This window comes from Paralichthys olivaceus, chromosome 14, assembly GCF_024713975.1.
Source record: "Paralichthys olivaceus isolate ysfri-2021 chromosome 14, ASM2471397v2, whole genome shotgun sequence".
Classification (NCBI taxonomy): Eukaryota; Metazoa; Chordata; class Actinopteri; order Pleuronectiformes; family Paralichthyidae; genus Paralichthys; species Paralichthys olivaceus.
In genome coordinates this window covers 483,127-509,259 of record NC_091106.1, presented here as the reverse complement: position 1 = coordinate 509,259, position 26,133 = coordinate 483,127, and the positions used below count along the sequence as shown (strand labels likewise).

Here is a 26,133-nt window from a genome sequence, read left to right as displayed (position 1 = left end):
CTGAGTCACTTAGCTTTTGAAAAGTGTTCAGTCTGACAATAATAAATTCCACAGTCCTAATTGCATTTATCACTGCAGAAATCTTTTGTGATTTACCTCTAAACCTCTGATTAAATTATTTTTATTATTGGGATCAGATGTTTTTTCCCTTCCCATAACCCCTTTTGGTCCAAAGTTCCAAAACTTTCAATACCAATTGTTTTTGTTCTCCTTTGCTTAATAGAACATGGAGATCAGAATTTGATACCTTAAACAATTTGTCCAGTGAGTCAATCTAAGCTACTGAGACAACACAGTGATTACTGTTCTAGTATAACCAACCTAACCTATCGTTAATCTTTAATCTAACTTTCTCTATCACATTCTTTAACTACTTACTCTAACCTTCTCTACCATCCTTTGTGTTAGGATAACATCTGTAATTACATCTGGGTGAGTACCTCAGCATCTCACAAGAAAGTGTTACTTACAGAGGTGAGGGAAGCGTTCAGAATCTTCCATTGATATGCATATATCAAATCCTCTAGTTACATCTACGCCTTGTGATGTTAAAATTAGCATATTACTCAATGAACACATGAAATCTCTACCAATAATATCTATCAGCCAGCGTGGTGACAACAAAAATTAATGTTTAAAATTTCCTTAACCTCATTTTTTTTTTTTAAACAATGGTACAGTGTATCTCTCTAGCACTGTCGTACCTGTTGCTTCAATTGTTTTAAAACATCTCTAACATTCATTTTTGGAGACTGATTCTGTTTTCACCTGAATCTACCAAAAATGTGATGTCTTTACCATTTACTTTGATTGTGTGTTTTTGCATATATGCATCAGTTCTAACAGTAATTCATATGGTGTGCGTGTTACAGTGCTCTTACGAATTTGGTGAGTGGGTTGAAACTTTCTCTCTGTCTCCGCGTCTGCACCAGATGAATCCTTCACTGTCCCCAGCTCCACCGCTACTCAATCGCACTATGTGTATTGGTTCTCAGGGCAATCCCTGATCCAATGTCCAATTTTGCCACATTTGAAACAAGCGTCAGTTCTTCCACATCCCCTTCCTCTCCCTCCATGACCTTTCTTGTGCCCGCAGACTTGGTTTTGATATGCTGCCAGCTGTGCCATTCGCAGTCCCTCTGTCAACTGCGTTGCCTTTTTCTTTTTCTTGCTGTTCAAGAGTTTTTCTGCATAATCAGCATTACCCCATGCTGGATTCACCATTCTCCGCTCCTGTGCAGAGACGGATCTTGCCACTTTCGAATACTGAGTCCCCATCTCAGTCATCAGCAGTCTTTGCTGTTCAGTGCTGGTTCCAGTTGCACTGCATACCGCTCCCCCACTTAACACTTGTGGGAGAGATGAAGTGGTAGGTTCTTTCATATTGGTGAATGTCCATGGTCTGTAGATCAGCTGAGTGTTTCCATCTCCTGCAGCCACCTCCACCATCGGTGCTTGCGGGGTTGCATTCAAATCATAAATTGCCTCCTTCCCGGTGCGCCATGGAGTATGTGCTGCCACATATGGAGTGGTGCATGATGGAGGCCTGTCCACCTCCTCTGCTGCAACAAGCTCGAGGTCTGGATGGAGGTTAGGGACGGCTGGAGCTGCCGCCTGCGCCCTCTGCACCGGTAGCAGCTGAGTGTCCTGCTGGTCATCACACTGCACCGCTGCTGGCTGTGGTTGTCCTCTCGGTGGAGCTGAGTCCAGATCAGGGTCTAGTCGGACACACTGAGACTTGGAGATTAGTTCAATCCCTACCTTTTGTAAACTGTCCCTGATATTCACTTCAGTTAACCAAAATTCACACGCTCCAGTACAAATATCCCTACATTTCTTTTTTCCTTCTAATTTGTCCTCACTAACTCGTTCCTCTCTAACTCTTTCCTCTCTAACTCTACGCTTACCATCACTTATTAACATATACTGAACATTAAGAAAAGAAAGCTGAAGTGGATTAGCATTATCCTTATCTTTCTTTCCTTTACCGATGTTTAAACCCATTTCTCTAGTAGGTTGTCTCAGCAGTTTTAACACAACTCTTATTTATCAATTTAAACTCCCAATTTGTTCAACAAAATACAAAATTTGGAAGACCAAAGTTATGCTGATATGGGAAAAGACATTTAGAAATTCCCTAATTTATTTTAATCCGTTCTTTCTTTTTAATTTCCTTTTGTTAAAAATTTGTTTTTAGGATTTAGTCTTTCTTAATACCCTCAAAAAGCCAATTATACCCCTAATATACTTAAGTTAACTTAAATTTACTTACCTTTACTTACCTTTGGCGGTTGAGAACTTCTCTCACTCTCTCTCTTTTTTCTCTCTTATTAAAGCAGATTCATTGCAGTGTCGAGATTATCCTGGCTCAGGTCTCAGTCCTTCAGTCCCAGTCACATCTCCAGTGCAAAACTCTATTTACTATATTATTTCATAGTTTGTTAAATCATGAGCTCGACGTCAGAACCCAATATAACAAGTGTATTAAAATCATCAAACACTCCGTATATTTCTATTATTATATCACGTACATATCAATACTCCTTAACTCTGTGACCTCCTCTCAGATCACCAACCTGTTTATTCTAATAACTACGTGATCTCCAAGATCATCAACAGGCTTATTCTATATTAACTCTGTGGTCTCCAAGACCACCCGTGACCTCCAAGATCACCCGAAGCTTCCTTGATTCTACATCGGTTCCAAACCTTGCCATGCAGACACGTCTGTCACTCACCCTGTGAGAGGATCGTTTCCCTTCTGAATTTGTCTTCCCAGAAAGACAGTGTCTCTGTGCTACTTGGTCCGCCGGATCACAGCAGTGAGAGCACTCTTTGGTTCTCAGGCATCAGGCCCTCACGTCTCTACCCTCTTTTGTCAGGGAGGTTGAGGTCAGAGTCCCAGACTCCCTGCGCAGTTTTACCTTTCAGCCTTGAGATCCAGAGTGTCCTCTCACACGAGTGATCCTGCCAACAACACCAAATGTGGTGGCAATTTCTGTGAAACAAGCACAAAGTCAAACACTTCTTTCTGAAAGTTTAATTCAGCATCTGCAGATGGACTCATCAGTACACATCACCTGAATGACATGCACAAATGAGCAAAGAACATAGGAGAATCTGTGTTCTTATAACTCTCAGCCCCCTCCCACTAAGCATTCAAAGGTATTTATTACCCTCCTGTAGTTTCACTCAGTGGAGGAGACATCCTGGCCATTTGTTTACATGTTCTGTGGATGACCCCCCCTGTGAGATCCCAGTTGTTTGATCCCAATCAGAGATACCATGAGAAGCCATAAAGATTTGGTTTCTCGAGGCCATACAACTCAAGTCTCTTAAGCCACCATCGTAAACCTTAAGGTTGCCCTTTCAGATAAACAATTTGGTGAACCATTTGGTCAGTCATCCACATACATGTCTGCTAATGCAATTAAACATTCACAAATGTAAAAATTTCCATTACAATACCTTACAATATACTGTGATGTTAACTGTGTTCTGAGAAGGTTTTTGAAATATATGGGGATTTATGTAGATAACATTTATTTGACAACTTGTACCATTTCTATTTGGGGGGGAAATTTCACGGCTATGCTCAGTATCAAATTCTAAATCCACATTAAAAAATTGAGGAGTAAAAAAATATGAAAAGATGGGGAGGGAGGTTGATTTTCATGTGATTTTTATTGTGTTGTAGACTGGTTTGTTTAAAATGTCCCCCAGGCAAAATGGAACATGCGTAACTTGTAGTGACTACAGTATCAGTATAGTGCCTGGAAAAGATAATTTTGGATACATGCCTCGAGCTGCAACTGACACAGAAAGTAATGCATGTAAGACACATTGTCATCATCCACAGGGTCTCCTCCTGTGTCCTTTCACCTCCCCTCTATAATGTGTATACTGATGACTGCCGCAGCTGGCATGACAACAGATTACTTTTCAAATTTGCTGATGACTCTGTGACAGTCAGTTTCCTCCATGCAGATGAGAACAACCATGGTCCCATTGTGGATTGTGAATCTGTATTGGTGTGACTGTGCATTTTTACTACTAAATGTGACAAAAACCAAGGACATGAGTTTTAGGCATCAGTCCTCAAACTCTTAGAATACTATCATCAAGGGACATGTGGTAGACATTTTAGAGAACTACAAGTACCTTGGGATGATTATTAACTATGATATCTCTGATGTTCCTGATGATGACTGTTTGTATTACAGATAGCAAGTGGCTGATCCCTTATTCAGTAGAACATGTACTTGTACAATGTAACTTGTACAATGCTCAATGATATAGATATCCATTCCAGATTTCTGCAACATACCTTGTAATTGTATCCATAATTAATTATGAAAATAAATCCAGTTTATGATTTTTGATATATGACAATTTGATTCTGACTGATCATAATTCAAGGTCAGCTTTAATTTGTGATACTTTAAATTAAGTTTAAAGTGAGAATGTCATCATAGAAATCCTGAACTTGAATTGTGACTAATGAAGCATTGTGTTAGTTCATGCAGGAGAGAGTCATGTACTCAGCTACCGATAGGTTTATGGGTGCTCGTCAGTCACCCACCAATTACAGCCCATTCTCTCTCTTTAAATATGACCTCATCCTCACTGATCCCTGCTCAGCTCTAACACTTTTAGCACTGTAATGGAAATGTTACATTTTTGTATGTATAATTGCATGAGCAAAGATGTATGTGGAGGACTGAACAAATGGTTGACCAAATTGTTAATCGAAAAGGGCAATAAATCACAAAATATTTATGCAGTGATAAATGCAATTAGGAGTGTTGAGCTCCTTCCTGATTAAACTTTATCATTGTCAGACATACACCAAAAGTAGGGACATCTTTTGGATGTGATTGATGAAGGATCAAAGATCAAATGGCAAGGTCACTAGCACCTCACAAAGCACACTTCTTGCCTTGTATATGCAATATATATCCAAAATGCCTTCAGGGAATTCTTTCATATTTGGCACAAACATTCACATGAATTTAGATTTCATTTTGGTAGCCAAATGTCACAGTGTTCTCACAAAGTATGTAAATATTTTTCCTTAAATTGATATCTAAAGATCAGCTCATGGGAATGTCGTCAAACTTGGTAAAAACATTAACTTAAACTCAAAGATGAAGGATTTTATTCCCTTCGAAGTTAAAGGTCAGAGTTACCTCATGTCACTGTGAATGTGATATGTTAGGACTGTCAGTAGGGAATTTCATTATATCTGGTAACTTGGACTGCTTGAGGGAATTTCTTATCAACGTTGCATGAGGTGTCACTTGGATTTCAGCCCTCTAGCTGGTCAGGGGCCTAAACAGGGCTCGCAGCCTCTTGGTTCTGGAGATTTTTGGGAAAATTACGATCCCTTTCGGGGCCTTCCCAGGGGCCTAGGAGCCCCAAATTTGACCCACTGGTCACAAGGGGCTCTTTGAGCCTGCATTACCGATTTTCACCAAAACCGCAGAAGGGCCCAGGTGACCTTTGTGACCTTTGGTATCAATTAAGCCCATTTCTAAGGGCTCCATTTTCATAGCCGTACAGAGTACATATGGGTATGAGAGGGAAGAATGTTGATCGGGGGGGCCTAATGATCGCAAAGGTGTAACTTTCAAACAGTTTGAGGCTTTTTTGGCTGAAATGAGGGGCCAGCATATACTAGGCATTGATAATGGGCTTTACACTAACTTCTGATTCCCCTTTCATTATAGATTGCAATTTGACGGGCCTCCAGCAAATGCCAGAAAGCACGAAGAGCTTTGAAACCGCGACAGGAGCCGTCTTTACAGAAAGCCCATCCACCTAGTTCGGCCTGGTGTCCGCAGGTGCGAAAGAAGAAAAGTTGTGCCAGGTTGAATTAGACAGTCAGACAGGTTCTGACACTTGTTGCTTTTGTGACACAAGGAATATTGTGCTTCACCAGCAATACAGTTTTTTTTTCAATGAAGGGCAATTTGGGGTTCAGCATCTTGCCTAGGTATACTTGCTTGTGTGTCTTGTGTTGCAAGATCCTGCTTTGGCTGGAGCTGGGGGCCATCAGTGAAGTAGAGGTAGCTGGCCACTGCCTCATATAATAATAGCCATGCTCATCCTGCCATTCAGATGAGTTTTGATTTCTGTAGCATTAATTTGATCTTGTTTTGGTCTGGAATTCAGTTCCTGTCAGCCTTATCAGTTGAATTTCTTTTTTGTTTTAGTTCTTTGAAAATTACTTTTTGTTAGAAAAATCTGAGCCATCATGTGTCTTCCCTTATTTAGTGCCAGATGACTCTGATGCGCCAAACCAAGTTATAAATTGCCTGTGAAAGTAAAACTGAAAATTTTGTAATGTTCAAGGACAAAAGATTATCGGCAAAGTTGGAGCAGCAAAACAAATCAAAAATAAAGAACCTGGGTGTTATTCAGGACTAGATTTTAATCCACACATAAACAATGTCACAAAGATTGCCTTTTATCATTTAAGAAACATTGCAAGAGTAAGACTGTTCCTCACTTTGGAAACTGCCAAAAGTTGATTCATGCTTTTATACTTTCTCGCCTGGACTACTGTAATGCACTATATTCAGGATTACCGAAAAAATCCATCGATCGCCTACAGCTTTTGCAAAATCCAGCAGCCATGGTTTTAATGAGAAATAGGAAAAGATTCCATATTACTTTTATTTTAGTGTCTTTACACTGGCTTCTAGCATCACTGAGGATTGATTTTAAAATTATTTTACTTGTTTTTAATTCTCTTAATGGTACAGCACCATCATACATCTCTGACTGTTTATCGGAATATGTTACGAATCATTCCCTCAGGTCGTCTACAGCGGGCTTGCTCAATGTCCCCAAAACAAACAATAAAAGGTTTGGGGAAGCAGCTTTCTCTTGCTATGCTTTCCTATGCTATGCTATCCAAAGGTTTGGAACAAACTCCCACCACACATCAGACATGCTTCTTCTGTTGATAGTTTTAAGAAACAACTCAAGACCTGTTGCTATGATAATACATTTTAGCTGCATTTTATGTATAAATACATTTATTATTATTATTGTTATGGTCTCAGCCAGCCAGGCCATAACAACATGTAATCAGGAAAGCTGTCTCAAAAGCCATCCTCCTGGGAAAGTAGATACAGTAAACACAAAGATCGATGTCATGAAGAAAAGCAGGAACTTGAAAGGTGCATAAAAATATCAAAAGAAATAGAGAAAACAACAACAATTTTCTTCTACAACTCCCAACATGCACTGAACTGTGCCTGTGGCCCCATATTTTTTATCATATTACTTCATGTAACTAAAGTCCATTGTTTGTGCTTCCATATCTCTATCTCTCTCCCTCTCTCTCCAAATTTCACTACTAATACTACCACCATATTATGATTATGATGATGATGATAAACTGTTATAATTAATAATATAATTGCATCTCAATGTATCACTATTCATTATATTTATATTTTTATGACAACAACAGTCTCTCTCTGTCTCTCTCTCTCTCTTCTCTCCCCTCTTATCCACTCATCTCTCCTCTCCTCCATTATTCTCCTCTAGTCAAGGCAGATGGGCGCCCACACTGATTCCAGAAACTTGTTGTAGTCACTCACTTATAGTAAACTCACTTGAATACTATAATAATAATAATAATATTGATACTATTACTACTACTACTACTAGTAATACACTTTATTCATATAGCACTTTAAAAAACGGAAGTGCTTTGACTGAAAATAAAGCAAAGTAAATACAAACTTGAACAAATAAAAGCAGTAATATGACAATCAAGTATTAATTTGGTCCAATTTTTAGTGAAAATGGCAGAGTAGATGTTTTGGTTGCAAACCTAACAATGCTCTACTTGGCTCTACTATTGCTCTACTACTTACTTGTATGCAAGTAGAGCTATAATTCATCCTGCACATTGAGGCCTCCATCATGAAATACAATGCACAACAAAAGACATAAAACAGTTTATATTTTGTTACATTACATACAGTACAAAATACTATGAATATACACATTTCACTTAATAGTAACATGCCATCGCCCAAAGATATCAGTAATCATATCTTCAGTTTTAGAGCATTCCATTACTTCTGACTATACGTGTTGGCAGCTCTGTGCGGTAAACACATTTCCCGTTAGTCTGCATGAAGGTGACTGTCATCTTATGCTCAGTGACCTGGAAGTAAGCCACGCCTCCTATTGTGTGATTGACAGGACTGGAGTAGAGCTGCCAGGACTGAGGAACACTGTCCTTGTGAGTGGTGTCAGGATCGCTGACCACCCCACTCCCACTGACTACATATGAGCTCCCATCATCCTCTCTGATGAACTGTTAAAAATACAGAGACAGACAGCATTAAAGGCATCAATGTTGTGCTCAATTAGACCAAGATACAGCGACAAAATTCATTAAAGGTTCAGTGTGTAAGATTTAGGTGAAAGGGAGCAGAAACTAAATACAAAGTAATCCTAGTGATGTTTTCACTAGTGTGTTTTATCTAAATTGTACGATTGTTGTTTTCTTAGAATGAGCCATCTATATTTAAATACTTTATATTTACATGTGGAGCAGGTCCTCTCTACAGAGGCCGCCATGTTTTTACAGTAGTAAAAACTGGACAAACTAAACGCCTCTTGAGTTTTTATGACAAGTGAAGGCTGCCACAGGTTCTCTTTCATGTTTGGAAGAGGAGGGTAAGATGAGGGGTATTCAGCTGCAACATGAAGCTGCTCAGTATAAGTAGGAAGTATAATTCAGGAAGACTTTCTCATAAACCGTTCCTGGCAGAGGCCGTCCACACAGAGCCCAGTTCTGCCGGAGGTTTCTTACACCTGGGAGTTTTTCCTCCCCGCTGTTGCTCATGCTTGCTCGGTGTGGAACAAGTTGGATTTTGTGTTTCTTCTTGGACTTGGACTTTTGTGCAGCACCCTTAGACAACTGCTTGTTGTGATACCGTGCTATATAAATTTGAAATTTGAAATATTCAATTACTCACAAATCTATCTCTCTATATATATTTCTTCTTATTAATCAGCTGATTGTGGGCATTTTGAATGGCCATTCAGATATTGCCACAATCTCATCCAGCCAGTCGTGCGGTTGTGATCAAATTTGAAATCCTTTCTCCTCTCTCCGGCAGTCAGCTGTCATTAGTGATCCGCTGTAACTCCCCTTCAACCCAATCTCCTCCGGTTTAATCCGAAGCCATGGTCCAGTCCAGCAGAGTCATTCATAATTATTTCTCCATCAACCCCTCTGATGCCGATGACATCACATAGGGGTCAAAATGCCAAAAGACTTAATTGCATAGAAATAAAAAAAATATTCAACTGTCAAGTTAAAGTCTCTCCTGATTGAACTGTTCTCATATCAACCACTTGTTTCCAATCTTATTTCATTGTAGGGCTTTATGCAGCACATTGATTCCCTCTTACACTGACACACACATATTGACAATAACACATCTGAATGCTTAGACTGCAACACTCACGTTGCACAGTAAATTCCTCTTGCTCCAACGTGTTTTACAGACACACAGATCACTTCATAATGTTGAGGTAATTATAAAATTAAATATAAAACCATATCATACAAGTGGTAGATGAAGTTACCAGATATTCCATCACATTGTATCATTCTATGTTATTGTTTCCATCTTTTCAATCCCCCCTCCCTTTCTGCTTCTGTTGTGCAGTGACTTTAGTTTTTTTACGGTCATTTTGTGCCATACAGACTTGCATAGTGAAGATAAGGCTTACAGTGTACCATTCTTAATGTTGTCTTTACTCAGTAGCCATCACATTGTGCAATCATTTACTTCATTGAGATAAGTTGAAGCCAATTGTTGGACTGTAAGTTATACTACTGCAGGAAAAACAAATGCTCATCTTCCTGGAACAATATGTCAACACTGTGCTCATATAAAATAAATAAGATTTCATCTTTATGACTAATTATATTGACCAGTAATATCCGTTGAAACAAAGTATCATTTAACCCAATAACTATCTGGATGGTTTCTAATTTTTGGAAATGTATAAAACCTGTGATTGTGTAATGTGGGCACATGCCAGTCTTGGTGCCAGAAAATGATGCAAACTAGCTTTGAACTATCAACAAGTACAGTCTTTGTAGCACCCACTAGTGAATGCCACCTCCTGTACAGAGAGGGGCAATCTTGCACATGCTCTTCTCAAACACAGTGTGATAAGTGGGATATGAAAAAGAATAAATAACTGTCAAAGAGACAGACAGACAAATAACAACACACTGAGATACACTTCCTTGATGTGTATCATTTACACATGATATTTTTTATGATTGAGCGTGCACTCACTTACATACCTGCAGATTGTGGTCATGGCCAGACAAGTACACAGTGACTCTGTATTTCTTCAGCAGGGGCCTCAGTCTGTTGACCAGACAGGATGTTGGTCCGTGATGGCCGATGGACCAGACAGTATAATGACCAGCCACCACAACATAGGCTGATATGACACATGTCATACATACTGGCACTTCAGTTAAAAGGCAACAACAGAACAAAATGTAACTGTATCACATCTTAGAGAACAACCACAGTTCTGTCTCATTTGCTTCTGTTTCTGTATGTTAATTGAGAGTGGCATGATGATGCAGAAATCGTTTGTATTTAGTGCCGTGCAAAAATATTATAATTAATAACATGCATAATACAATCATGCACATAGCAATGACTCCAAACATATAGCCTTATAAAGATTTATCAAGAACTATCTTCACAGATAAGAGAAACAAATAGCTCTTCACATCATCAAGTTATTTTTTGACAGCATGACGTAACAGAGGAATGTTTTTTGAGCAATGTTGCAGATCATCAAACACATTTTAATATAAGGTAAAGACAATGTGAGTACATCATTGGATTTATTGAAAGGAAAGAGTTAATCTAAATCCCCCATTGAAAGGTAATCCACCCCAAAACCTAAATACTGTTCTATTTGCAATAACTTTAAGTCTTTTACATCCCTGTGGAGGAATTTTTGAACCATTGCCATTGCAGGACTTTTTAAAATCCAGCACATAGGTTTTTGAGCATGAACTGTACATTCATGCTGTACTCTAAAGTCTTGCCACAGCATCATAACCGGGTTCAAGTTGAGAGCTAACATTTGGTGTTTGTCCTGATGCCTACGTGCTCAGGACATTATGTGTTGCTCTACAAATTGTTTGGAGTGTCCAGGCAGTTGTATTGGCAGTTTGCTACTGCATGGCGTGAGTTTGGTTGCTTTGCAGCTTGTTTTTTCGAATTTAACTGTTGCTTGTGGGTATCGTTGTGTTATTGTGAAGTTGTGGTCTCCCTGTTGTTAAAAAAAATCCACTGTGTGTGTGTATGTGTGTGCAGAGGTGATAAAAGCACACACATTCTTTACTCAAGTAGAGGTACAGATACTTGTATTAAAAATAAAGAAGTTTAACCACTGTTTCGGCTTCTTTAACCAAGTAAAAGTATAAAAGTACAGGTTCTGAAATGTACTTTGACTTCTTTAACTGAACTACTCTTACTTCAAATAAAGTAAAGAACAATTCACTTAAACGGAGGGTTAAAGCAAAGATTTCTGAGCATGAAAAACTGTCCACAAGAAAATGAGTACAATGTATTGAATGAAGTATTTTCTTAAAAGGTCCAGTGTATAAGACTTAGGAGAAAGTGATCTATTGGCAAGAATTGAATATAAAATAATCCACCAGTGGGCAATCGTCAAAATTGTACAGATTGAACAGAATGGGCCCTGCTAGATTTAAATACTTTATATTTACATCAGGAGCGCATCCAAACTGGGCAAACTAAAGCTTTTGAGTTTTTATGTCAGCTAAAAAAGTTTAATTCAGATGAGCCTGAGTCAGGAATCATTAAGTTCTTTATCTCAGCATATGATTCAAACTAATCACAAAACTATATAAAGAAGTGGAAAGATTAAAGGGTAACAATATGACATTTATAAAAGAAAAGGGGGGAAAAGAGGCTGGGTGGCAGTTAGATAGATAGATAGATAGATTACTTAATCATCCCCGGAGGGAAATTAAGTTGTCATAGCAGCTCGTATATCAGAACACAACAAAACACAATACAATAGAACAAAACAAAACATTGAGGTAAAAATGAACAAAAACAGAAACACAAGATGAATAGGCAGACAAGTAGTGCAGTGGCAATATGATGGTAATAGTAATGATGATATGATGGTAATGTTATTGTTAGACAGTATATAAGAATAGTAGTACAGTATATATAGTATACAATATAACATAATATATATTTATATAGATAGTACTTATACCAATATAATAGCAGTATATAGTAATAATGGCAGCAACAGTATATATAATAATAATAGTAATAGTAGTAGTAATAATATAATAATAATAACATGTACACATGTATAAATATGTGTATATAGACTTATATATACGAAGAATATACAGAGAATATACAGAGTATGATATAATATGATATGATATATAGTATATAGTAGGGTATAAATATAAGTACTTGACTATACAATATACTATCAGTGTAAGAATATGTAGACTGGGTGTGCAAAAGACAATATTATTGTATAAAATGGTCTGTAATATCAAAATGGTTTAATTAACACATATCACAGAAGTAAATGTTCCAGTATATGGGGCATAGTGTAGTATAGGGTACATGGTGCAAGGGTGACAGGTATGTTAGTGCAGTTCTGTGATGGTGGCTCTGACAGAGGTAGATGAGTTATAGAGTCTTATTGCGGTTGGAATGAACGATTTCCTGTATCGCTCCTTAGAGCAGCGGGGTTGGATGAGCCTGTGGCTGAAGCTGCTCTTTAGCTTGTCCAGTGTTTTGTGGAGGGGGTGAGAGGGATTGTCCATGATTGCCAGCAGTTTTGCCAGCATCCTGTTCTCCACCACCTCCTCCATGGTGACAAGCTTAGAGCCAACCACAGACTCTGCTTTCCTTATGATTTTGTTCAGTCTGTTGGCGTCCTTTGTCTTGATGCCCGCACCCCAGGACACCACAGCAAAGAAGATGGTGCTCGCCACAACAGACTGATAGAACATCTGCGGGCATTTTGTTCCAGACATTGAAGGACCCGAGCCTCCTCAGGAAGTAAAGCCGGCTCAGGCCCTCTGTGTGGGTGGACCAGTCCAGTTTATTGTCCAATGTGATACCGAGGTACTTGTATGCAGGTACCACCTCCACATCCGTCCCACTGATGCAGACAGGAGAGGGCAGGGGCTTGTTCCTCCTGAAATCCACCACCATCTCCTTCGTCTTCTCCACGTTGAGCTGCAGGCGGTTCTCCCCACACCACTTCACAAAGCGGTTGACCAGGTCCCTGTACTCAGCCTCCCCCCGCCCTCAATACACCCCACAATGGCCGTGTCATCAGAGAACTTCTGCAGATGACACGACTCAGTGCAGTGCTTAAAATCAGCGGTGTATGTGGTGAAGAGGAAGGGGGACAGTACAGTTCCCTGGGGGGCCCCGATGTTACTGATCAGACGATCAGACACACAATTCTGTAATCTCACAAACTGTGGTCTGCCCGTCAGATAGTCATTGACCCAAGTGATGAGGGGAGCACTCACCCGCGTGCCCTCCAGTTTGGCCTTCAGCAGTCTGGGCTGGATGGTGTTGAAGGCGCTGGAGAAATCAAAAAACATGATCCGGACTGAGGTGTTGGGTCTGTCCAGGGAGGAGTAGGCCTTCTGCAGCAGGTAGATGATTGCATCATCAACCCCAACATGGGGCTGATATGCAAACTGCAGGGGGTCTTGTGATGGGCACACCAGTGGTCTGAGGTGTGCCAATACCAGTCTCTCCATGACCTTCATGATGTGAGAGATCAGTGCCACCGGCCTGTAGTCCTCCAGTGCAGCAGGACGTCCTTTTTTGGGCACTGGGACCAGGCAGGATGTTTTCCAGAGCACTGGCACTCTCTGAAGGTGTAGGCTCAGGTTGAAGAGGTGCTGGAGAACTCCACAGAGCTGGCTGGAACATGCCTTCAGCACACGAGGGCTGATGCGGTCCGGTCCAGCAGCTTTCCTCTGTTTGAGCCTCTCCAGCTCTCTCCTCACCTGGCTGGCTGTGATGTGTAGTCCAGACTGGAGGGTAGGGGATGTCAGTGGTGGGTTTGAGGGTGGTGCAAAGAGGTGTGTGTTGCAGGAGGTGGTGGTGGTGGGGGACTGTGGGTGATGTGAGGATGTCCTGGGGGTGGGAGGTGTGAAAAAGTCTGTGGTGAAAGCCAGCGGAGGGGTGGGGGGAGATGGTGACGGGTGTGGTGTGGGGCAGAGGATGATGGGGGGAGGTGGGGGGTTGTTGCTCTGAGAAGCAGTAGAGGCAGTCGTAGAGGCAGTGGAGGGTCCGCTGGGGGTGGGGGGGTTGTTGTTGAACCTATTGAAGAACGTGTTCAGCTCGTTCGCATGTTATCAGAGGAGGAATGGGACAAGGTAAATGAAGGACAGTGGAAAACAACATGCTCCCTCTCATGGAGAGAATATGGTTGGAAGAACATTGTAAGATACTTTATTACACCAACACAACAGAAATCTCAAGACACACGACGTTGGAGACTGTGTGGGGAAAATAAGGCCAACCATTTTCATATCTTTTGGGGATGCCCTTGTATTATACCTTTTTGGCAAGAGTTAAAGAAGAGTATGGAAACAATTCTGAAAGTGCAAATTCCACTTTCATTTGAAGTTTTATATTTGGGAAAAGAGAACCAGGAGATTAAATACATATTTGGAATAATGATGGTGGTGGTGGCTAAAAAGGCCATCACCAGAAAATGGCTAAAAAAAGATCCACCAAAAATAGAGGATTGGGTAGATGTAATGCTCGATATATATAGAATGGAGAAGCTGACTTTCTCAGCTAGACTAAAATCAGAAACTTTTAAAAACTACTGGGAAAACTGGATTGATTTTGTGTCTCCATTGAGAGCAGACTTTGTGCAATAAGGACAGTGTGTATTGCAGAGTGTTGACCCCCTTGGTTCAGGCTACAAACTTGTTTATTATTCATTTATTTATTTGATATGTTTACCCCAATCAGGAGACAAGGAACAATGCAGGAGAGGTGTGAAAATAAGGACAAGAGTGAAAAAGCGGTTCATTTTACTTCACATTTACTCTACTGTAACTTTACTTGAGAATTCATGTCCAATTATGTCTCTGCTCTGCGGTGGAAGTATAGGAATGTTTTATACTGTTGTAAAATTATACACATTATGTAAAATATTGATGGAATATTGATATGTGGAATCAATAAAAAAGATAATTGAAAAAAAAAAAAAGCTCTGGGTGTTGCAGGTCAAAAGATCAAATTTGGAGCCTTTTGGGTTCAAATGTCTGGTTAGGGTAACTACACATGCTCTTACTGCTGCTGGTGTTAGAATAACTTTTTGAACATAAAAACACAAGAATAAACAAAAATACTGTTCTCTAAGTGCTGCAACTGACCGTAAACATTACAACCATAACATGAATATGCTCTAGTATTAGAATATGAGAAATTTAATGTTGAGGTCGTATTTAAAGAGACCACTTTGGTGAGAGAATGGGCTGTGATTGGTGGGTGACTGACGAGCACCCATAAACCTATCGGTAGCTGAGCACATGACTCTGTGTCTTGCATGAACTAACACAATGCTTCATTAGTCACAATTCAAGTTCAGGATTTCTACAATGACATTCTCACTTTAAACCTCATTTAAAGTATCTTGAATTGAGGCAAATTAAAGCTGACCTTGAATTATGATCAGTCAGAATCAAATTGTCATATATCACAAATCATAAACTGGATTTATTTTCATAATTAATTATGGATAAAATTACAAAGTATGTTGCAGAAATCTGAAATGGATATCTATATCATTGAGCATTGTTCAAGTTACATTGTACAAGTACATGTTCTACTGAATAAGGGATCAGCCACTTGCTATCTGTAAACCCCCAACCCCCAAGTGAATCTCCTAATATTATGCTAGGTGTTGTTTGGGCAAAGAAAAAATTAAAAGAAAAAAAGTCTAATTTCTGCATTTCAGCAGGTGCTCTTAATAAAAATGTTCCCTTTTTAGCACCATGCATCTTATCCACTGAAATATCCACACTTACATCACTGATATAAACATATACCTATTGAGATTTAAATAAAGTAAATGGAGAATTACAGGATTACCTCCACATTTGCTATGGTTTGAGATACTGCTGCTAGTGCGACATCTAGTGGCAGTGAATATCGCTAATGAATATCATATGTACATAAACACTCTCAGAGGTGGGTAGCAGAACCTGCTGTGAACTTCAGCTGACATAAAAACTCAAAAGCTTTAGTTTGCCCAGTTTGGATGCGCTCCTGATGTAAATATAAAGTATTTAAATCTAGCAGGGCCCATTCTGTTCAATCTGTACAATTTTGACGATTGCCCACTGGTGGATTATTTTATATTCAATTCTTGCCAATACATCACTTTCTCCTAAGTCTTATACACTGGACCTTTTAAGAAAATACTTCATTCAATACATTGTACTCATTTTCTTGTGGACAGTTTTTCATGCTCAGAAATCTTTGCTTTAACCCTCCGTTTAAGTGAATTGTTCTTTACTTTATTTGAAGTAAGAGTAGTTCAGTTAAAGAAGTCAAAGTACATTTCAGAACCTGTACTTTTATACTTTTACTTGGTTAAAGAAGCCGAAACAGTGGTTAAACTTCTTTATTTTTAATACAAGTATCTGTACCTCTACTTGAGTAAAGAATGTGTGTGCTTTTATCACCTCTGCACACACATACACACACACAGTGGATTTTTTTTAACAACAGGGAGACCACAACTTCACAATAACACAACGATACCCACAAGCAACAGTTAAATTCGAAAAAACAAGCTGCAAAGCAACCAAACTCACGCCATGCAGTAGCAAACTGCCAATACAACTGCCTGGACACTCCAAACAATTTGTAGAGCAACACATAATGTCCTGAGCACGTAGGCATCAGGACAAACACCAAATGTTAGCTCTCAACTTGAACCCGGTTATGATGCTGTGGCAAGACTTTAGAGTACAGCATGAATGTACAGTTCATGCTCAAAAACCTATGTGCTGGATTTTAAAAAGTCCTGCAATGGCAATGGTTCAAAAATTCCTCCACAGGGATGTAAAAGACTTAAAGTTATTGCAAATAGAACAGTATTTAGGTTTTGGGGTGGATTACCTTTCAATGGGGGATTTAGATTAACTCTTTCCTTTCAATAAATCCAATGATGTACTCACATTGTCTTTACCTTATATTAAAATGTGTTTGATGATCTGCAACATTGCTCAAAAAACATTCCTCTGTTACGTCATGCTGTCAAAAAATAACTTGATGATGTGAAGAGCTATTTGTTTCTCTTATCTGTGAAGATAGTTCTTGATAAATCTTTATAAGGCTATATGTTTGGAGTCATTGCTATGTGCATGATTGTATTATGCATGTTATTAATTATAATATTTTTGCACGGCACTAAATACAAACGATTTCTGCATCATCATGCCACTCTCAATTAACATACAGAAACAGAAGCAAATGAGACAGAACTGTGGTTGTTCTCTAAGATGTGATACAGTTACATTTTGTTCTGTTGTTGCCTTTTAACTGAAGTGCCAGTATGTATGACATGTGTCATATCAGCCTATGTTGTGGTGGCTGGTCATTATACTGTCTGGTCCATCGGCCATCACGGACCAACATCCTGTCTGGTCAACAGACTGAGGCCCCTGCTGAAGAAATACAGAGTCACTGTGTACTTGTCTGGCCATGACCACAATCTGCAGGTATGTAAGTGAGTGCACGCTCAATCATAAAAAATATCATGTGTAAATGATACACATCAAGGAAGTGTATCTCAGTGTGTTGTTATTTGTCTGTCTGTCTCTTTGACAGTTATTTATTCTTTTTCATATCCCACTTATCACACTGTGTTTGAGAAGAGCATGTGCAAGATTGCCCCTCTCTGTACAGGAGGTGGCATTCACTAGTGGGTGCTACAAAGACTGTACTTGTTGATAGTTCAAAGCTAGTTTGCATCATTTTCTGGCACCAAGACTGGCATGTGCCCACATTACACAATCACAGGTTTTATACATTTCCAAAAATTAGAAACCATCCAGATAGTTATTGGGTTAAATGATACTTTGTTTCAACGGATATTACTGGTCAATATAATTAGTCATAAAGATGAAATCTTATTTATTTTATATGAGCACAGTGTTGACATATTGTTCCAGGAAGATGAGCATTTGTTTTTCCTGCAGTAGTATAACTTACAGTCCAACAATTGGCTTCAACTTATCTCAATGAAGTAAATGATTGCACAATGTGATGGCTACTGAGTAAAGACAACATTAAGAATGGTACACTGTAAGCCTTATCTTCACTATGCAAGTCTGTATGGCACAAAATGACCGTAAAAAAACTAAAGTCACTGCACAACAGAAGCAGAAAGGGAGGGGGGATTGAAAAGATGGAAACAATAACATAGAATGATACAATGTGATGGAATATCTGGTAACTTCATCTACCACTTGTATGATATGGTTTTATATTTAATTTTATAATTACCTCAACATTATGAAGTGATCTGTGTGTCTGTAAAACACGTTGGAGCAAGAGGAATTTACTGTGCAACGTGAGTGTTGCAGTCTAAGCATTCAGATGTGTTATTGTCAATATGTGTGTGTCAGTGTAAGAGGGAATCAATGTGCTGCATAAAGCCCTACAATGAAATAAGATTGGAAACAAGTGGTTGATATGAGAACAGTTCAATCAGGAGAGACTTTAACTTGACAGTTGAATATTTTTTTTATTTCTATGCAATTAAGTCTTTTGGCATTTTGACCCCTATGTGATGTCATCGGCATCAGAGGGGTTGATGGAGAAATAATTATGAATGACTCTGCTGGACTGGACCATGGCTTCGGATTAAACCGGAGGAGATTGGGTTGAAGGGGAGTTACAGCGGATCACTAATGACAGCTGACTGCCGGAGAGAGGAGAAAGGATTTCAAATTTGATCACAACCGCACGACTGGCTGGATGAGATTGTGGCAATATCTGAATGGCCATTCAAAATGCCCACAATCAGCTGATTAATAAGAAGAAATATATATAGAGAGATAGATTTGTGAGTAATTGAATATTTCAAATTTCAAATTTATATAGCACGGTATCACAACAAGCAGTTGTCTAAGGGTGCTGCACAAAAGTCCAAGTCCAAGAAGAAACACAAAATCCAACTTGTTCCACACCGAGCAAGCATGAGCAACAGCGGGGAGGAAAAACTCCCAGGTGTAAGAAACCTCCGGCAGAACTGGGCTCTGTGTGGACGGCCTCTGCCAGGAACGGTTTATGAGAAAGTCTTCCTGAATTATACTTCCTACTTATACTGAGCAGCTTCATGTTGCAGCTGAATACCCCTCATCTTACCCTCCTCTTCCAAACATGAAAGAGAACCTGTGGCAGCCTTCACTTGTCATAAAAACTCAAGAGGCGTTTAGTTTGTCCAGTTTTTACTACTGTAAAAACATGGCGGCCTCTGTAGAGAGGACCTGCTCCACATGTAAATATAAAGTATTTAAATATAGATGGCTCATTCTAAGAAAACAACAATCGTACAATTTAGATAAAACACACTAGTGAAAACATCACTAGGATTACTTTGTATTCAGTTTCTGCTCCCTTTCACCTAAATCTTACACACTGAACCTTTAATGAATTTTGTCGCTGTATCTTGGTCTAATTGAGCACAACATTGATGCCTTTAATGCTGTCTGTCTCTGTATTTTTAACAGTTCATCAGAGAGGATGATGGGAGCTCATATGTAGTCAGTGGGAGTGGGGTGGTCAGCGATCCTGACACCACTCACAAGGACAGTGTTCCTCAGTCCTGGCAGCTCTACTCCAGTCCTGTCAATCACACAATAGGAGGCGTGGCTTACTTCCAGGTCACTGAGCATAAGATGACAGTCACCTTCATGCAGACTAACGGGAAATGTGTTTACCGCACAGAGCTGCCAACACGTATAGTCAGAAGTAATGGAATGCTCTAAAACTGAAGATATGATTACTGATATCTTTGGGCGATGGCATGTTACTATTAAGTGAAATGTGTATATTCATAGTATTTTGTACTGTATGTAATGTAACAAAATATAAACTGTTTTATGTCTTTTGTTGTGCATTGTATTTCATGATGGAGGCCTCAATGTGCAGGATGAATTATAGCTCTACTTGCATACAAGTAAGTAGTAGAGCAATAGTAGAGCCAAGTAGAGCATTGTTAGGTTTGCAACCAAAACATCTGCTCTGCCATTTTCACTAAAAATTGGACCAAATTAATACTTGATTGTCATATTACTGCTTTTATTTGTTCAAGTTTGTATTTACTTTGCTTGCTTTTCAGTCAAAGCACTTCCGTTTTTTAAAGTGCTATATGAATAAAGTGTATTACTAGTAGTAGTAGTAGTAATAGTATCAATATTATTATTATTATTATAGTATTCAAGTGAGTTTACTATAAGTGAGTGACTACAACAAGTTTCTGGAATCAGTGTGGGCGCCCATCTGCCTTGACTAGAGGAGAATAATGGAGGAGAGGAGAGATGAGTGGATAAGAGGGGAGAGAAGAGAGAGAGAGAGACAGAGAGAGACTGTTGTTGTCATAAAAATATAAATATAATGAATAGTGATACATTGAGATGCAATTATATTATTAATTATAACAGTTTATCATCATCATCATAATCATAATATGGTGGTAGTATTAGTAGTGAAATTTGGAGAGAGAGGGAGAGAGATAGAGAGATGGAAGCACAAACAATGGACTTTAGTTACATGAAGTAATATGATAAAAAAATATGGGGCCACAGGCACAGTTCAGTGCATGTTGGGAGTTGTAGAAGAAAATTGTTGTTGTTTTCTCTATTTCTTTTGATATTTTTATGCACCTTTCAAGTTCCTGCTTTTCTTCATGACATCGATCTTTGTGTTTACTGTATCTACTTTCCCAGGAGGATGGCTTTTGAGACAGCTTTCCTGATTACATGTTGTTATGGCCTGGCTGGCTGAGACCATAACAATAATAATAATAAATGTATTTATACATAAAATGCAGCTAAAATGTATTATCATAGCAACAGGTCTTGAGTTGTTTCTTAAAACTATCAACAGAAGAAGCATGTCTGATGTGTGGTGGGAGTTTGTTCCAAACCTTTGGATAGCATAGCATAGGAAAGCATAGCAAGAGAAAGCTGCTTCCCCAAACCTTTTATTGTTTGTTTTGGGGACATTGAGCAAGCCCGCTGTAGACGACCTGAGGGAATGATTCGTAACATATTCCGATAAACAGTCAGAGATGTATGACGGTGCTGTACCATTAAGAGAATTAAAAACAAGTAAAATAATTTTAAAATCAATCCTCAGTGATGCTAGAAGCCAGTGTAAAGACACTAAAATAAAAGTAATATGGAATCTTTTCCTATTTCTCATTAAAACCATGGCTGCTGGATTTTGCAAAAGCTGTAGGCGATCGATGGATTTTTTCGGTAATCCTGAATATAGTGCATTACAGTAGTCCAGGCGAGAAAGTATAAAAGCATGAATCAACTTTTGGCAGTTTCCAAAGTGAGGAACAGTCTTACTCTTGCAATGTTTCTTAAATGATAAAAGGCAATCTTTGTGACATTGTTTATGTGTGGATTAAAATCTAGTCCTGAATAACACCCAGGTTCTTTATTTTTGATTTGTTTTGTTGCTCCAACTTTGCCGATAATCTTTTGTCCTTGAACATTACAAAATTTTCAGTTTTACTTTCACAGGCAATTTATAACTTGGTTTGGCGCATCAGAGTCATCTGGCACTAAATAAGGGAAGACACATGATGGCTCAGATTTTTCTAACAAAAAGTAATTTTCAAAGAACTAAAACAAAAAAGAAATTCAACTGATAAGGCTGACAGGAACTGAATTCCAGACCAAAACAAGATCAAATTAATGCTACAGAAATCAAAACTCATCTGAATGGCAGGATGAGCATGGCTATTATTATATGAGGCAGTGGCCAGCTACCTCTACTTCACTGATGGCCCCCAGCTCCAGCCAAAGCAGGATCTTGCAACACAAGACACACAAGCAAGTATACCTAGGCAAGATGCTGAACCCCAAATTGCCCTTCATTGAAAAAAAAACTGTATTGCTGGTGAAGCACAATATTCCTTGTGTCACAAAAGCAACAAGTGTCAGAACCTGTCTGACTGTCTAATTCAACCTGGCACAACTTTTCTTCTTTCGCACCTGCGGACACCAGGCCGAACTAGGTGGATGGGCTTTCTGTAAAGACGGCTCCTGTCGCGGTTTCAAAGCTCTTCGTGCTTTCTGGCATTTGCTGGAGGCCCGTCAAATTGCAATCTATAATGAAAGGGGAATCAGAAGTTAGTGTAAAGCCCATTATCAATGCCTAGTATATGCTGGCCCCTCATTTCAGCCAAAAAAGCCTCAAACTGTTTGAAAGTTACACCTTTGCGATCATTAGGCCCCCCCGATCAACATTCTTCCCTCTCATACCCATATGTACTCTGTACGGCTATGAAAATGGAGCCCTTAGAAATGGGCTTAATTGATACCAAAGGTCACAAAGGTCACCTGGGCCCTTCTGCGGTTTTGGTGAAAATCGGTAATGCAGGCTCAAAGAGCCCCTTGTGACCAGTGGGTCAAATTTGGGGCTCCTAGGCCCCTGGGAAGGCCCCGAAAGGGATCGTAATTTTCCCAAAAATCTCCAGAACCAAGAGGCTGCGAGCCCTGTTTAGGCCCCTGACCAGCTAGAGGGCTGAAATCCAAGTGACACCTCATGTAACGTTGATAAGAAATTCCCTCAAGCAGTCCAAGTTACCAGATATAATGAAATTCCCTACTGACAGTCCTAACATATCACATTCACAGTGACATGAGGTAACTCTGACCTTTAACTTCGAAGGGAATAAAATCCTTCATCTTTGAGTTTAAGTTAATGTTTTTACCAAGTTTGACGACATTCCCATGAGCTGATCTTTAGATATCAATTTAAGGAAAAATATTTACATACTTTGTGAGAACACTGTGACATTTGGCTACCAAAATGAAATCTAAATTCATGTGAATGTTTGTGCCAAATATGAAAGAATTCCCTGAAGGCATTTTGGATATATATTGCATATACAAGGCAAGAAGTGTGCTTTGTGAGGTGCTAGTGACCTTGCCATTTGATCTTTGATCCTTCATCAATCACATCCAAAAGATGTCCCTACTTTTGGTGTATGTCTGACAATGATAAAGTTTAATCAGGAAGGAGCTCAACACTCCTAATTGCATTTATCACTGCATAAATATTTTGTGATTTATTGCCCTTTTCGATTAACAATTTGGTCAACCATTTGTTCAGTCCTCCACATACATCTTTGCTCATGCAATTATACATACAAAAATGTAACATTTCCATTACAGTGCTAAAAGTGTTAGAGCTGAGCAGGGATCAGTGAGGATGAGGTCATATTTAAAGAGAGAGAATGGGCTGTAATTGGTGGGTGACTGACGAGCACCCATAAACCTATCGGTAGCTGAGTACATGACTCTCTCCTGCATGAACTAACACAATGCTTCATTAGTCACAATTCAAGTTCAGGATTTCTATGATGACATTCTCACTTTAAACTTAATTTAAAGTATCACAAATTAAAGCTGACCTTGAATTATGATCAGTCAGAATCAAATTGTCATATATCAAAAATCATAAACTGGATTTATTTTCATAATTAATTATGGATACAATTACAAGGTATGTTGCAGAAATCTGGAATGGATATCTATATCATTGAGCATTGTACAAGTTACATTGTACAAGTACATGTTCTACTGAATAAGGGATCAGCCACTTGCTATCTGTAATACAAACAGTCATCATCAGGAACATCAGAGATATCATAGTTAATAATCATCCCAAGGTACTTGTAGTTCTCTAAAATGTCTACCACATGTCCCTTGATGATAGTATTCTAAGAGTTTGAGGACTGATGCCTAAAACTCATGTCCTTGGTTTTTGTCACATTTAGTAGTAAAAATGCACAGTCACACCAATACAGATTCACAATCCACAATGGGACCATGGTTGTTCTCATCTGCATGGAGGAAACTGACTGTCACAGAGTCATCAGCAAATTTGAAAAGTAATCTGTTGTCATGCCAGCTGCGGCAGTCATCAGTATACACATTATAGAGGGGAGGTGAAAGGACACAGGAGGAGACCCTGTGGATGATGACAATGTGTCTTACATGCATTACTTTCTGTGTCAGTTGCAGCTCGAGGCATGTATCCAAAATTATCTTTTCCAGGCACTATACTGATACTGTAGTCACTACAAGTTACGCATGTTCCATTTTGCCTGGGGGACATTTTAAACAAACCAGTCTACAACACAATAAAAATCACATGAAAATCAACCTCCCTCCCCATCTTTTCATATTTTTTTACTCCTCAATTTTTTAATGTGGATTTAGAATTTGATACTGAGCATAGCCGTGAAATTTCCCCCCCAAATAGAAATGGTACAAGTTGTCAAATAAATGTTATCTACATAAATCCCCATATATTTCAAAAACCTTCTCAGAACACAGTTAACATCACAGTATATTGTAAGGTATTGTAATGGAAATTTTTACATTTGTGAATGTTTAATTGCATTAGCAGACATGTATGTGGATGACTGACCAAATGGTTCACCAAATTGTTTATCTGAAAGGGCAACCTTAAGGTTTACGATGGTGGCTTAAGAGACTTGAGTTGTATGGCCTCGAGAAACCAAATCTTTATGGCTTCTCATGGTATCTCTGATTGGGATCAAACAACTGGGATCTCACAGGGGGGGTCATCCACAGAACATGTAAACAAATGGCCAGGATGTCTCCTCCACTGAGTGAAACTACAGGAGGGTAATAAATACCTTTGAATGCTTAGTGGGAGGGGGCTGAGAGTTATAAGAACACAGATTCTCCTATGTTCTTTGCTCATTTGTGCATGTCATTCAGGTGATGTGTACTGATGAGTCCATCTGCAGATGCTGAATTAAACTTTCAGAAAGAAGTGTTTGACTTTGTGCTTGTTTCACAGAAATTGCCACCACATTTGGCGTTGTTGGCAGGATCACTCGTGTGAGAGGACACTCTGGATCTCAAGGCTGAAAGGTAAAACTGCGCAGGGAGTCTGGGACTCTGACCTCAACCTCCCTGACAAAAGAGGGTAGAGACGTGAGGGCCTGATGCCTGAGAACCAAAGAGTGCTCTCACTGCTGTGATCCGGCGGACCAAGTAGCACAGAGACACTGTCTTTCTGGGAAGACAAATTCAGAAGGGAAACGATTCTCTCACAGGGTGAGTGACAGACGTGTCTGCATGGCAAGGTTTGGAACCGATGTAGAATCAAGGAAGCTTCGGGTGATCTTGGAGGTCACGGGTGGTCTTGGAGACCACAGAGTTAATATAGAATAAGCCTGTTGATGATCTTGGAGATCACGTAGTTATTAGAATAAACAGGTTGGTGATCTGAGAGGAGGTCACAGAGTTAAGGAGTATTGATATGTACGTGATATAATAATAGAAATATACGGAGTGTTTGATGATTTTAATACACTTGTTATATTGGGTTCTGACGTCGAGCTCATGATTTAACAAACTATGAAATAATATAGTAAATAGAGTTTTGCACTGGAGATGTGACTGGGACTGAAGGACTGAGACCTGAGCCAGGATAATCTCGACACTGCAATGAATCTGCTTTAATAAGAGAGAAAAAAAAGAGAGAGTGAGAGAAGTTCTCAACCGCCAAAGGTAAGTAAAGGTAAGTAAATTTAAGTAAACTTAAGTATATTAGGGGTATAATTGGCTTTTTGAGGGTATTAAGAAAGACTAAATCCTAAAAACAAATTTTTAACAAAAGGAAATTAAAAAGAAAGAACGGATTAAAATAAATTAGGGAATTTCTAAATGTCTTTTCCCATATCAGCATAACTTTGGTCTTCCAAATTTTG

At 39.1% G+C, this 26,133-nt stretch overlaps 2 long non-coding RNA genes across 2 annotated transcripts in view; one reads left to right on the top strand and one right to left on the bottom strand.

The window, feature by feature from the left end:
* LOC138413648 (uncharacterized) overlaps positions 1–22,488 on the bottom strand; it is a 58,574-nt gene extending 36,086 nt beyond the window's left edge. The window contains exon 1 of the long non-coding RNA XR_011246056.1: positions 22,373–22,488. This is a non-coding gene — a long non-coding RNA (uncharacterized lncRNA). The remainder of the gene's footprint in view (positions 1–22,372) is intronic.
* Positions 5,728–26,133, top strand: part of LOC138413650 (uncharacterized) — a 57,983-nt gene continuing 37,577 nt past the window's right edge. The window contains exon 1 of the long non-coding RNA XR_011246058.1: positions 5,728–5,843. This is a non-coding gene — a long non-coding RNA (uncharacterized lncRNA). The remainder of the gene's footprint in view (positions 5,844–26,133) is intronic.